Here is a 14,254-nt window from a genome sequence, read left to right on the forward strand (position 1 = left end):
GCGGTGGAAATATTTCCATGTTTATACAGATAGCGACGTAAATATTCCCATGTTTATACAGATAGCGGAGTAGATATATCCATGTTTATACAGATAGCGGTGTAGACATTTCCATGTTTATACAGATAGCGGTGTAGATATTTCCATGTTTATACAGATAGCGGTGTAGATATTTCCAGGTTTATACAGATAGTGGTGTAGATATTTCCATGTTTACAGAGACAGAGGTGTAGATATTTCCATATTCACACAGATTGCTGTGTACATATTTCCATATTTAAACCGACAGCTCTGAAGATATTCCCATGTTTACACAAATACTGTTGTAGATGTTTCCATGTTTATAGAGATTGCAGTGTAGATATTTCCATGTTTATAAAGATAGCGGTGTAGATATTTCCATGCTTATGCAGATAGCGGTGGAGATATTTCCATGTTTATATACATAGCGCAGTAGATATTTGCTTGTTTATACAGATAGCGGTCTAGATATTTCCATGTTTATATAGATAACGGTGAAGATATTTCCATTTTTATACACATAGCGGTGTAGTTATTTCCATGTTTATACAGATGACTGTGTACATATTTCCATGTTTATACAGATGGCGGTGTAGATATTTCCATGTTTATACAGATAGCGGTCTAGATATTTCCATGTTTATACAGATAGCGGTGTAGATATTTCCATGTTTCTACAGATAGCGGTGTAGGTATTTCCATGTTTATATAGATAGCGGTGGACATATTTTCAAGTTTATACAGATAGCGGTGGACATATTTTCATGTTTATAGAGATGGCAGTGTAGATATTTCCAAGTTTATAAAGAAAGCGGTGTCGATATTTCCGTGTTTATACAGATAGCGGTGCAGGTATTTCCATGTTTGTAGAGACAGCGGTGTAGATATTTCCATGTTTTTACAGATGGGGGTGTAGATATTTCCATGTTTATACAGATGACTGTGTAGATATTTCCATGTTTTTTACAGATGGCGGTGTAAACATTTCCATGTTATGCAGATAGCGGTGTGGATATTTCCATGTTTATACAGACAGCGATGTAGATATTTCCATGTTTATAGAGATGGCTGTGTAGTTATTTCCATGTTTCTACAGATTGCAGTGTAGATATTTCCATGTTTATACAGATAGTGGGGTAGATATTTCCATGTTTATACAGATGACTGTGTAGGTATTTCCAAGTTTATACATATGGCGGTGTAGATATTTCCATGTTTAGAGAGATAGCCATGAAGATATTTCCATGTTTATACAGACAGTGGTGTAGATATTTGCATGTTTATAGAGATAGCGGTGTAGATATTTCCATAGTTATACAGATAGCGGTGTAGATATTTCCATGTTTATACAGATAGCGGTGTAGATGTTTCCATGTTTATACAGATAGCGGTGTAGATATATCCATGTTTATACAGATTGTGGTGTATATATTTCCATGTTTATACAGATAGCGGTGTAGATATTTCCATGTTTATACAGATAGTGGTGTAGATATTTCCATATTTACAGAGATAGAGGTGTAGATATTTCCATATTTGCACCGATTGCGGTTTACATATTTCCACGTTTATACAGATAGTGGTGTAGATATTTCCATGTTTATACAGATAGCGGTGTAGATATTTCCATGTTTATACAGATAGCGGTGTAGATATTTCCATGTTTATACAGATAGCGGTGTAGATATATCCATGTATATACAGATTGCGGTGTAGATATTTCCATGTTTATAAAGATAGCGGTGTAGATATTTCTATGTTTACACAGATTGCGGTGGAAATATTTCCATGTTTATACAGATAGCGATGTAAATATTCCCATGTTTATACAGATAGCAGAGTAGATATATCCATGTTTATACAGATAGCGGTGTAGACATTTCCATGTTTATACAGATAGCGGTGTCGATATTTCCATGTTTATACAGATAGCGGTGGAGATATTTCCATGATTAGACAGATAGCCGTGGAGATATTTCAATGTTTATACAGATGAATGTGTAGATATTTCCATTTGTATACAGATGGCAGTTTAGATATTTCCATGTTTATACAGATGGCAGTGTAGATATTTCCATGTTTATACAGATTGCTGTGTGGCTATTTTCATGTTTATAGAAATAGCGGTGTAGGTATTTCCATGTTTATAGAGATGGCTGTGTAGATATTTCCATGTTTACACAGATGACTGTGTAGGTATTTCCATGTATATCCAGAAGGCAGTGTTGATATTTCAATGTTTATAGAGATAGCAGTTTAGTTATTTCCATGTTTATACAGATGGCAGTGTAGATATTTCCATGTTTATACAGAAGGCGGTGAAGATATTTCCACGTTTTTAGGGATAGCCATGTAGATATTTCCATGTTTATACAGATAGCGGTGTTGACATTTCCATGTTTATAGAGATAGCGGTGTAGATATTTCCATGTTTATACAGATAGCGATGTAGATATATCCATGTTTATACAGATCGTGGTGTATATATTTCCATGTTTATACAGATAGCGGTGTAGATATTTCCATGTTTATGCAGATCGCGGTGTAGATATTTCCATGTTTATACAGATCGCGGTGTAGATATTTCCATGTTTATACAGATAGCGGTGTAGATATTTCCATGTTTTTACAGATATCGGTGTAGATATTTCCTTGTTTACACAGATTGCGGTGTAGATATTTCCATCTTTCTACAGATGGCATTGTAGATATTTCCATGTTTACACAGATGACTGTATAGGTATTTCCATGTTTTTTCAGATGGCGGTGCAGATATTTCCATGTCTATAGAGATAGCGGTGTAGATATTTCCATGTTTGTACAGATGGCGGTGTTGATATTTCCATCTATACACAGATGGCCGTGTAGATATTTCCATGTTTATTCAGATGGCAGCCTAGATATTTCCAAGGACATGCAGATGGCAGTGTAGTTTTTTCCATGTTTATATGGCGGTGTAGGTATTTCCATGTTTATAGAGATGGCTGTGCAGATATTTCCATGTTTACACAGATGCCTATGCAGATATTTCCATATTTACACAGAGGGCTGTGTAGATATTTCTATATTTCTACAGATGGCAGTGTAGATATTTAAATGTTCCTACACATGACTGTGTAGGTATTTCCATGTTTATACAGATGTCTTTGTAGTTATTTCCATGTTTATAGATATAGCGGTGCAGATATTTCCATGTTTATACAGATAGCGGTGTAGATATTTCCATGTTTATACAGACCGCAGTGAAGATATTTCCATGTTCATAGAGATAGCGGTGTTGATTTTTCCATGTTTATAGAGATAGCGGTGTGGATATTTCCATGTTTATACAGATAGGTGTGTATATATTTCCCTGTTTATAGAGATGGCGTTGTAGATATTTCCATGTTTATACAGATCACGGTGTAGATATTTCCTTGTTTATACAAATAGCGGTGTAGTTATTTCCATGTTTATACAGATAGTGGTGTAGATATTTCCATGTATATACAGATAGCTGTGTAGATATTTCCATGTTTATACAGATGGCGGTGTAGATATTTCCATGTTTATACACATTGCGGTGTAGATATTTCCATGTTTACACAGATGGTGGTGTAGATATTTCCATGTATATACAGATCGCGGTGTAGATATTTCCATGTTTATACAGATAGTGGTGTAGATATTTCCATGTTTATACAGATAGCGGTGTAGATATTTCCATGTATATAGAGATTGCGGTGTAGGTATTTCCATGTTTATAGACATAGCGGTGTAGATATTTCCATGTTTATATAGATGGCATTGTAGATATTTCCATGTTTATACCGATAGCGGTGTTGGTATTTCCACGTTTATACAGATAGCGATGTAGATATTTCCATGTTTATACAGCTCGCGGTGCAGATATTTATATCTTTATACAGATGGCATTGTAGATATTTCCTTATTCACACAGATGGCGGTGTAGATGTTTCCATGTTTATACAGATGGCGGAGTAGTTACTTCCATGTTTATGGAAAGGGCAGTGTAGATATTTTCAGGTTTATAGAGATGGCGGTGTAGATATTTCCATGTTTATTGAGATAGCAGTGTAGATATTTACATGTTTATACAGATGGCTGTGTAGATATTTCCATGTGTATACAGATGTCATTGTAGATATTTCCATGTTTATACAGATGACTGTATAGGTATTTCCATGTTTTTGCAGATGGAAGTGCAGATATTTCCATGTTTATAGAGATAGCGGTGTAGATATTTCCATGTTTGTACAGATGGCGGTGCTGATATTAAGATCTATACACAGATGGCCGTGTAGATATTTCCATGTTTATACAGATGGCGGCGTAGATATTTCCATGGACATGCAGATGGCGGTGTAGATATTTCCATGTTTATACAGATAGCTTTGTAGATATTTCCATGTTTACACAGATGGTGGTGTAGGTATTTCCGTGTTTATACACATGATGGAGTAGATACTTCCATCTTTATGGAGATGGCTGTGTAGATATTTTCATGTTTATAGAGATAGCGGTGTAGATATTTCCATATTTATAGAGATAGCGGAGTACATATTTCCATCTTTCTACATATGGCAGTGTAGATATTTCCATGTTTATACAGATGGCCGTGTAGATATTTCCATATTTATACAGATGTCTGTGTAGATATTTCCATGTGTATACAGATGGTATTGTAGGTATTTCCAAGTTTATACAGATGGTGGTGTAGATATTTCCATGTTTATTCAGATGACTGTGTACATATTTCCATGTTTTTACAGATGGCAGTGTAGATATTTCAATGATTATAGAGATGGCGCTGTAGATATTTCCATGTTTAAACAGATAACGGTGGAGATATTTCCATGTTTATACAGACAGCAGTGGAGATATTTCCATGTTTATACACATAGCGGTGTACATATTTCCATGTTTATAGAGACAGCGGTGTAGGTATTTCCATGTTTATACAGATAGCGGTGCAGATATTTCCATGTTTACACAGATGCCTATGCAGATATTTCCATATTCATACAGAGGGCTGTGTAGATATTTCTATGTTTATACAGATGGCAGTGTAGATATTTCCATGTTCCTACACATGACTGTGTAGGTATTTCCATGTTTATACAGATGGCTTTGTAGATATTTCCATGTTTATAGAGATAGCGGTGCAGATATTTCCATGTTTATACAGATAGCGGTGTATATATTTCCATGTTTATACAGATTGTGGTGTAGATATTTCCATGTTTATACAGATAACGCTGTAGATATTTCCATGTTTATACAGACCGCAGTGTAGATATTTCCATGTTTATAGAGATAGCAGTGTAGATATTTCCATGTTTGTACAGATGGAAGTCTTGATGTTTCCATCTATACACAGTTTGCCGTGTAGGTATTTCCATGTGTATACAGATGGCATTGTAGATATTTCCATGTTTATACAGATGGTGGTGTAGATATTTCCATGTTTACACAGATGACTGTATTGGTATTTCCATGTTTATACAGATGGCGGTGTAGATATTTCCATGTTTATAGAGATAGCGGTGTAGATATTTCTATATTTATACAGATAACGGTGTAGAAATTTCCATGTTTATAGAGATAGCGGTGTAGATATTTCCATGTTTATACAGATAGAGGTGTAGTTATTTCCATATTTATACAGACCGCGGTGTAGATATTTCCATGTTTATACAGATAGCGGTGCAGATATTTTCATGTTTGTACAGATGGCGGTGTTGATATTTCCATCTATACACAGATGACCGTGTAGATATTTCCATGTTTATACAGATGGCGGTGCAGATATTTCCATGGATATGTAGATGGCGGTGTAGATATTTCCATGTTTATACAGATAGCGGTGTAGTTATTTCCATGTTTATATAGATAGCGGTGTAGATATTTCCATGTATATACACATGGCTGTGTAGATATTTCCATTTTTATACAGATGGCGGTGTAGATATTTCCATGTTTATACAGATAACTTTGTAAGTATTTCCATGTTTATACAGATGGCGGTGTAGATATTTCGATGTTTATAGAGATAGCAGTGGAGATATTTCCATGTTTATACAGATAGCGGTGTAGATATTTCCATGTTTATACTGATCGTGGTGTAGACATTTCCATGTTTATAGAGAGGGCGGTGTAGATATTTCCATGTTCATAGAGATAGCGGTGTTGATTTTTCCATGTTTATAGAGAGAGCGGTGTGGATATTTCCATGTTTATACAAATAGGGGTGTAGATATTTCCATGTTTTTACAGATATCGGTGTAGACATTTCCATGTTTACAGATTGCAGTGTAAATATTTCCGTCTTTCTACAGATGGCATTGTAGATATTTCCATGTTTATACAGATGGCGGTGTAGATATTTCCATGTTTATATAGATGGTGGTGTAGATATTACCATGTTTATACAGATAGCTGTGTAGATATTTCCATGTTTATACAGATCGTGGTGAAGGTATTTCCATGTTTATACAGATAGTGGTGTAGATATTTCCATGTTTCTACAGATAGCGGTGTAGATATTTCCATGTTAATAGAGATTGCGGTGTAGGTATTTCCATGTTTATAGACATAGCGGTGTAGATATTTCCATGTTTATATAGATGGCGTTGTAGATATTTCCATGTTTATACCGATAGCGGTGTTGGTATTTCCACGTTTATACAGATAGCGATGTAGATATTTCCATGTTTATACAGCTCGCGGTGCAGATATTTATATCTTTATACAGATGGCATTGTAGATATTTCCTTATTCACACAGATGGCGGTGTAGATGTTTCCATGTTTATACAGATGGCGGAGTAGTTACTTCCATGTTTATGGAGATGGCAGTGTAGATATTTTCAGGTTTATAGAGATGGCGGTGTAGATATTTCCATGTTTATTGAGATAGCAGTGTAGATATTTACATGTTTATACAGATGGTTGTGTAGATATTTCCATGTGTATACAGATGGCATTGTAGATATTTCCATGTTTATACAGATGACTGTATAGGTATTTCCATGTTTTTACAGATGGCAGTGCAGATATTTCCATGTTTATATAGATAGCGGTGTAGATATTTCCATGTTTGTACAGATGGCGGTGCTGATATTTAGATCTATACACAGATGGCCGAGTAGATATTTCCATGTTTATACAGATGGCGGCGTAGATATTTCCATGGACATGCAGATGGCGGTGTAGATATTTCCATGTTTATACAGATAGCGGTGTAGATATTTCCATGTTTACACAGATGGTGGTGTAGGTATTTCCGTGTTTATACACATGATGGAGTAGATACTTCCATCTTTATGGAGATGGCAGTGTAGATATTTTCATGTTTGTAGAGATGGCGGTGTAGATATTTCCATATTTATAGAGATAGCGGTGTACATATATCCATCTTTCTACAAATGGCAGTGTAGATATTTCCATGTTTATACAGATGGCCGTGTAGATATTTCCATATTTATTCAGATATCTGTGTAGATATTTCCATGTGTATACAAATGGTATTGTAGGTATTTCCAAGTTTATACAGATGGTGGTGTAGATATTTCCGTGTTTATTCAGATGACTGTGTAGACATTTCCATGTTTTTACAGATGGCAGTGTAGATATTTCAATGTTTACAGAGATGGCGCTGTAGGTATTTCCATGTTTAAACAGATAACGGTGGAGATATTTCCATGTTTATACAGACAGCAGTGGAGATATTTCCATGTTTATAAACATAGCGGTGTACATATTTCCAAGTTTATAGAGACAGCGGTGTAGGTATTTCCATGTTTATATAGATAGCGGTGCAGATATTTCCATGTTTACACAGATGCCTATGCAGATATTTCCATATTTATACACAGGGCTGTGTAGATATTTCTATGTTCATACAGATGGCAGTGTAGATATTTCCATGTTCCTACACATGACTGTGTAGGTATTTCCATGTTTATACAGATGGCTTTGTAGATATTTACATGTTTATAGAGATAGCGGTTCAGATATTTTCATGTTTATACAGATATCGGTGTATATATTTCCATGTTTATACAGATCGTGGTGTAGATATTTCCATGTTTATACAGATACCGGTGTAGATATTTCCATGTTTATACAGACCGCAGTGTAGATATTTCCATGTTTATAGAGATAGCAGTGGAGATATTTCCATGTTTGTACAGATGGCAGTGTTGATGTTTCCATCTATACACAGATTGCCGTGAAGGTATTTCCATGTGTATACAGATGGCATTGTAGATATTTCCATGTTTATACAGATGGTGGTGTAGATATTTCCATGTTTACACAGATGACTGTATTGGTATTTCCATGTTTATACAGATGGCGGTGTAGATATTTCCATGTTTATAGAGATAGCGGTGTAGATACTTCCATATTTATAGAGATAACGGTGGAGAAATTTCCATGTTTATACAGATAGCGGTGTAAATATTTCCATGTTTATACAGATCACGGTGTAGATATATCCTTGTTCATAGAGATAGCGGTGTAGATATTTCCATGTTTATACATATAGCGGTGTAGATATTTCCATGTTTATACCGATAGCGGTGTAGATATTTTCATGTTTATACAGACCGCGGTGTAGATATTTCCATGTTTGTACAGATAGCGGTGCAGATATTTCCATGTTTGTACAGATGGCGGTGTTGATATTTCCATCTATACACAGATGACCGTGTAGATATTTCCATGTTTATACAGATGGCGGTGCAGATATTTCCATGGATATGTAGATGGCGGTGTAGATATTTCCATGTTTATACAGATAGCGCTGTAGTTATTTCCATGTTTATATAGATAGCGGTGTAGATATTTCCATATATATACACATGGCTGTGTAGATATTTCCATGTTTATACAGATGGCGGTGTAGATATTTCCATGTTTATACAGATAACTTTGTAAGTATTTCCATGTTTATACACATGGCGGTGTAGATATTTCGATGTTTATAGAGATAGCAGTGGAGGTATTTCCATGTTTATACAGATAGCGGTGTAGATATTTCCATGTTTATACTGATCGTGGTGTAGATATTTCCATGTTTATAGAGATGGCGGTGTAGATATTTACATGTTCATAGAGATAGCGGTGTTGATTTTTCCATGTTTATAGAGAGAGAGGTGTGGATATTACCATGTTTATACAAATAGGGGTGTAGATATTTCCATGTTTTTACAGATATCGGTGTAGATATTTCCATGTTTACACTGATTGCGGTGTAAATATTTCCATCTTTCTACAGATGGCATTGTAGATATGTCCAAGTTTATACAGATAGCCGTGTAGATATTTCCATGTTTATATAGAAGGTGGTGTAGATATTACCATGTTTATACAGATAGCTGTGTAGATATTTCCATGTTTATACAGATCGTGGTGAAGGTATTTCCATGTTTATACAGATCGCGGTGTAGATATTTCCATGTTTATACAGATCGCGGTGTAGATATTTCCATGTTTATACAGATAGTGGTGTAGATATTTCCATGTTTATACAGATAGCGGTGTAGATATTTCCATGTTTATACAGATGGCGGTGTAGGTATTTCCATGTTTATAGACATAGCGGTGTAGATATTTCCATGTTTATATAGACGGCGTTGTAGATATTTCCATGTTTATACCAGTAGCGGTGTTGGTATTTCCACGTTTATACAGATAGCGGTGTAGATATTTCCATGTTTACACTGATGGTGGTGTAGATATTTCCGTGTTTATACACATGATGGAGTAGATACTTCCGTCTTTATGGAGATGGCAGTGTAGATATTTTCATGTTTATAGAGATGGCGGTGTAGATATTTCCATATTTATAGAGATAGCGGTGTACATATTTCCATCTTTCTACAGATGGCAGTGTAGATATTTCCATATTTATACAGATGTCTGTGTAGATATTTCCATGTGTATACAGATGGTATTGTAGGTATTTCCAAGTTTATACAGATGGTGGTGTAGATATTTCCATGTGTATTCAGATGACGGTGTAGATATTTCCATGTTTTTCCAGATGGCAGTGTAGATATTTCAATGCTTATAGAGATGGCGCTGTTGATATTTCCATGTTTTAAGAGTTAACGGTGGAGATATTTCCATGTTTATACAGACAGCAGTGGAGATATTTCCATGTTTATACACATAGCGGTGTACATATTTCCATGTTTATAGAGACAGGGGTGTAGGTATTTCCATGTTTATACAGATAGCGGTGCAGGTATTTCCATGTTTACACAGATGCCTATGCAGATATTTCCATATTTATACAGAGGGCTGTGTAGATATTTCCATGTTCCTACACATGACTGTGTAGGTATTTCCATGTTTATACAGATGGCTTTGTAGATATTTCCATTTTTATAGAGATAGCGGTGCAGATAATTCCATGTTTATACAGATAGCGGTGTATATATTTCCATGTTTATACAGATCGTGGTGTAGATATTTCCATGTTTATACAGATACCGGTGTAGATATTTCCATGTTTATACAGACCGCAGTGAGGATATTTCCATGTTTATACAGATAGCAGTGTAGATATTTCCATGTTTGTACAGATGGCGGTGTTGACCTTTCCATCTATACACAGATTGTCGTGTAGGTATTTCCATGTGTATACTGATGGCATTGTAGATATTTCCATGTTTATACAGATGGTGGTGTAGATACTTCCATATTTACACAGATGAGTGTATTGGTATTTCCATGTTGATACAGATGGCAGTGTAGATATTTCCATGTTTATAGAGATAGCGGTGTAGATATTTCCATATTTATACAGATAACGGTGTAGAAATTTCCATGTTTATACAGATAGCGGTGTAAAAATTTCCATGTTTATACAGATCACGGTGTAGATATTTCCATGTTTATAGAGATAGCGGTGTAGATATTTCCATGTTTATACAGATAGCGGGGTAGATATTTCCATGTTTATACAGACCGCGGTGTAGATATTTCCATGTTTATACAGATAGCGGTGCAGATATTTCCATGTTTGTACAGATGGCGGTGTTGATATTTCCATCTATACACAGATGACCGGGTAGATATTTCCATGTTTATACAGATGGCGGTGCAGATATTTCTATGGATATGTAGATGGTGGTGTAGATATTTCCATGTTTATACAGAGAGCGATGTAGTTATTTCCATGTTTATATAGATAGCGGTGTAGATATTTCCATGTATATACAAATGGCTGTGTAGATATTTCCATGTTTATACAGATGGCGGTGTAGATATTTCCATGTTTATACAGATAACTTTGTAAGTATTTCCATGTTTATACAGATGGCGGTGTAGATATTTCGATGTTTATAGAGATAGCAGTGGAGTTATTTCCATGTTTATACAGATAGCGGTGTAGATATTTCCATGTTTATACTGATCGTTGTGTAGATATTTCCATGTTTAAAGTGATGGCGGTGCAGATATTTCCACATTCATAGAGATAGCGGTGTTGATTTTTCCATGTTGATAGAGAGAGCGCTGTGGATATTTCCATGTTTATACAAATAGGGGTGTAGATATTTCCATGTTTTTACTGATATCGGTGTAGATATTTCCATGTTTACACAGATTGCGGTGTAAATATTTCCATCTTTCTACAGATGGCATTGTAGATATTTCCATGTTAATACCGATGGCGGTGTAGATATTTCCATGTTTATATAGATGGTGGTTTAGATATTACCATGTTTATACAGATATCTGTGCAGATATTTCCATGTTTATACAGATCGTGGTGAAGGTATTTCCATGTTTATACAGATCGCGGTGTAGATATTTCCATGTTTATACAGATAGCGGTGTAGATATTTCCATGTTTATGGAGAGAGCGGTGTAGGTATTTCCATGTTTATAGACATAGGGGTGTAGATATTTCCATGTTTATATAGATGGCTTTGTAGATATTTCCATGTTTATACCGATAGCGGTGTTGGTATTTCCACATTTATACAGATAGCGATGTAGATATTTCCATGTTTATACTGCTCGCGGTGCAGATATTTATATCTTTATACAGATGGCATTGTAGATATTTCCTTATTCACACAGATGGCGGTGTAGATGTTTCCATGTTTATACAGATGGCGGAGTAGTTACTTCCATGTTTATGGAGATGGCAGTGTGAATATTTTCATGTTTATAGAGATGGCGGTGTAGATATTTCGATGTTTATAGAGATAGCAGTGTAGATATTTACATGTTTATACAGATGGCTGTGTAGATATTTCCATGTGTATACAGATGGCATTGTTGATATTTCCATGTTTATACAGACGACTGTATAGGTATTTCCATGTTTGTACAGATGGCAGTTCAGGTATTTCCATGTTTATAGAGATAGCGGTGTAGATAATTCCATGTTTGTACAGATGGCGGTGCTGATATTTCCATCTATACACAGATGGCCGAGTAGATATTTCCATGTTTATACAGATGGCGGCGTAGATATTTCCATGGACATGCAGATGGCGGTGTAGTTATTTATTTCCATGTTTATACAGATAGCGGTGTAGATATTTCCATGTTTACACAGATGGTGGTGTAGATATTTCCGTGTTTATACACATGATGGTGTAGATACTTCCATCTTTATGGAGATGGCAGTGTAGATATTTTCATGTTTATAGAGATGGCGGTGTTGATATTTCCATGTTTTTAGGGATAGCCATTTAGATATTTCCATGTTTATACAGATAGCGGTGTTGACATTTCCATGTTTATAGAGATAGCGGTGTAGCTATTTCCATATTTATGCAGATAGCGGAGTAGATATTTCCATGTTTATACAGATAGCGGTGCAGATATTTCCATGTTTGTACAGATGGCGGTGTTGATATTTCCATCTCTACACAGATGACCGTGTAGATATTTCCATGTTTATACAGATGGCGGTGCAGATATTTCCATGGATATGTAGATGGCGGTGTAGATATTTCCATGTTTATAGAGATGGCCGTGTAGATATTTCCATATTTATACAGATGTCTGTGTAGATATTTCCATGTGTATACAGATGGAATTGTAGGTATTTCCAAGTTTATACAGATGGTGGTGTAGATATTTCCAAGTGTATTCAGATGACTCTGTAGATATTTCCATGTTTTTACAGATGGCAGTGTAGATATTTCAATGTTTATGGAGATGGCGCTGTGGATATTTCCATGTTTAAACAGAAAACGGTGGAGATATTTCCATGTTTATACAGACAGCAGTGGAGATATTTCCATGTTTATACACAAAGCGGTGTACATATTTCCATGTTTATAGGGACAGCGGTGTAGGTATTTCCATGTTTATATACATAGCGGTGCAGATATTTCCATGTTTACACAGATGCCTATGAAGATATTTCCATATTTATACAGAGGGCTGTGTAGATATTTCTATGTTCATACAGATGGCAGTGTAGATATTTCCATGTTCCTACACATGACTGTGTAGGTATTTCCATGTTTATACAGATGGCTTTGTAGATATTTCCATGTATATAGAGATAGCGGTGCAGATATTTCCATGTTTATACAGATAGCGGTGTATATATTTCCATGTTTATACAGATCGTGGTGTAGATATTTCCATGTTTATACAGATACCGGTGTAGATATTTCCATGTTTATACAGACCGCAGTGTAGATATTTCCATGTTTATAGAGATAGCTGTGTAGATATTTCCATGTTTGTACAGATGGCGGTTTTGAAGTTTCCATCTATACACAGATTGCCGTGTAGGTATTTCCATGTGTATGCAGATGGCATTGTAGATATTTCCATGTTTATACAGATGGTGGTGTAGATATTTCCATGTTTACACAGATGACTGTATTGGTATTTCCATGTTTATACAGATGGCGGTGTAGATATTTCAATGTTTATAGAGACAGCGGTGTAGATATTTCCATATTTATACAGATAACGGTGTAGAAATTTCCATGTTTATACAGATAGCGTTGTAAATATTTCCATGTTTATACAGATAACTTTGTAAGTATTTCCATGTTTATACAGATGGCGGTGTAGATATTTCGATGTTTATAGAGATAGCAATGGAGTTATTTCCATGTTTATACAGATAGCGGTGTAGATATTTCCATGTTTATACTGATCGTGGTGTAGATATTTCCATGTTTATAGAGATGGCGGTGTAGATATTTCCATGTTCATAGAGATAGCGGTGTTGATTTTTC

The sequence above is a fragment of the Pan troglodytes genome, chromosome 23 (assembly GCF_028858775.2).
Source record: "Pan troglodytes isolate AG18354 chromosome 23, NHGRI_mPanTro3-v2.0_pri, whole genome shotgun sequence".
Lineage (NCBI taxonomy): Eukaryota > Metazoa > Chordata > Mammalia > Primates > Hominidae > Pan > Pan troglodytes.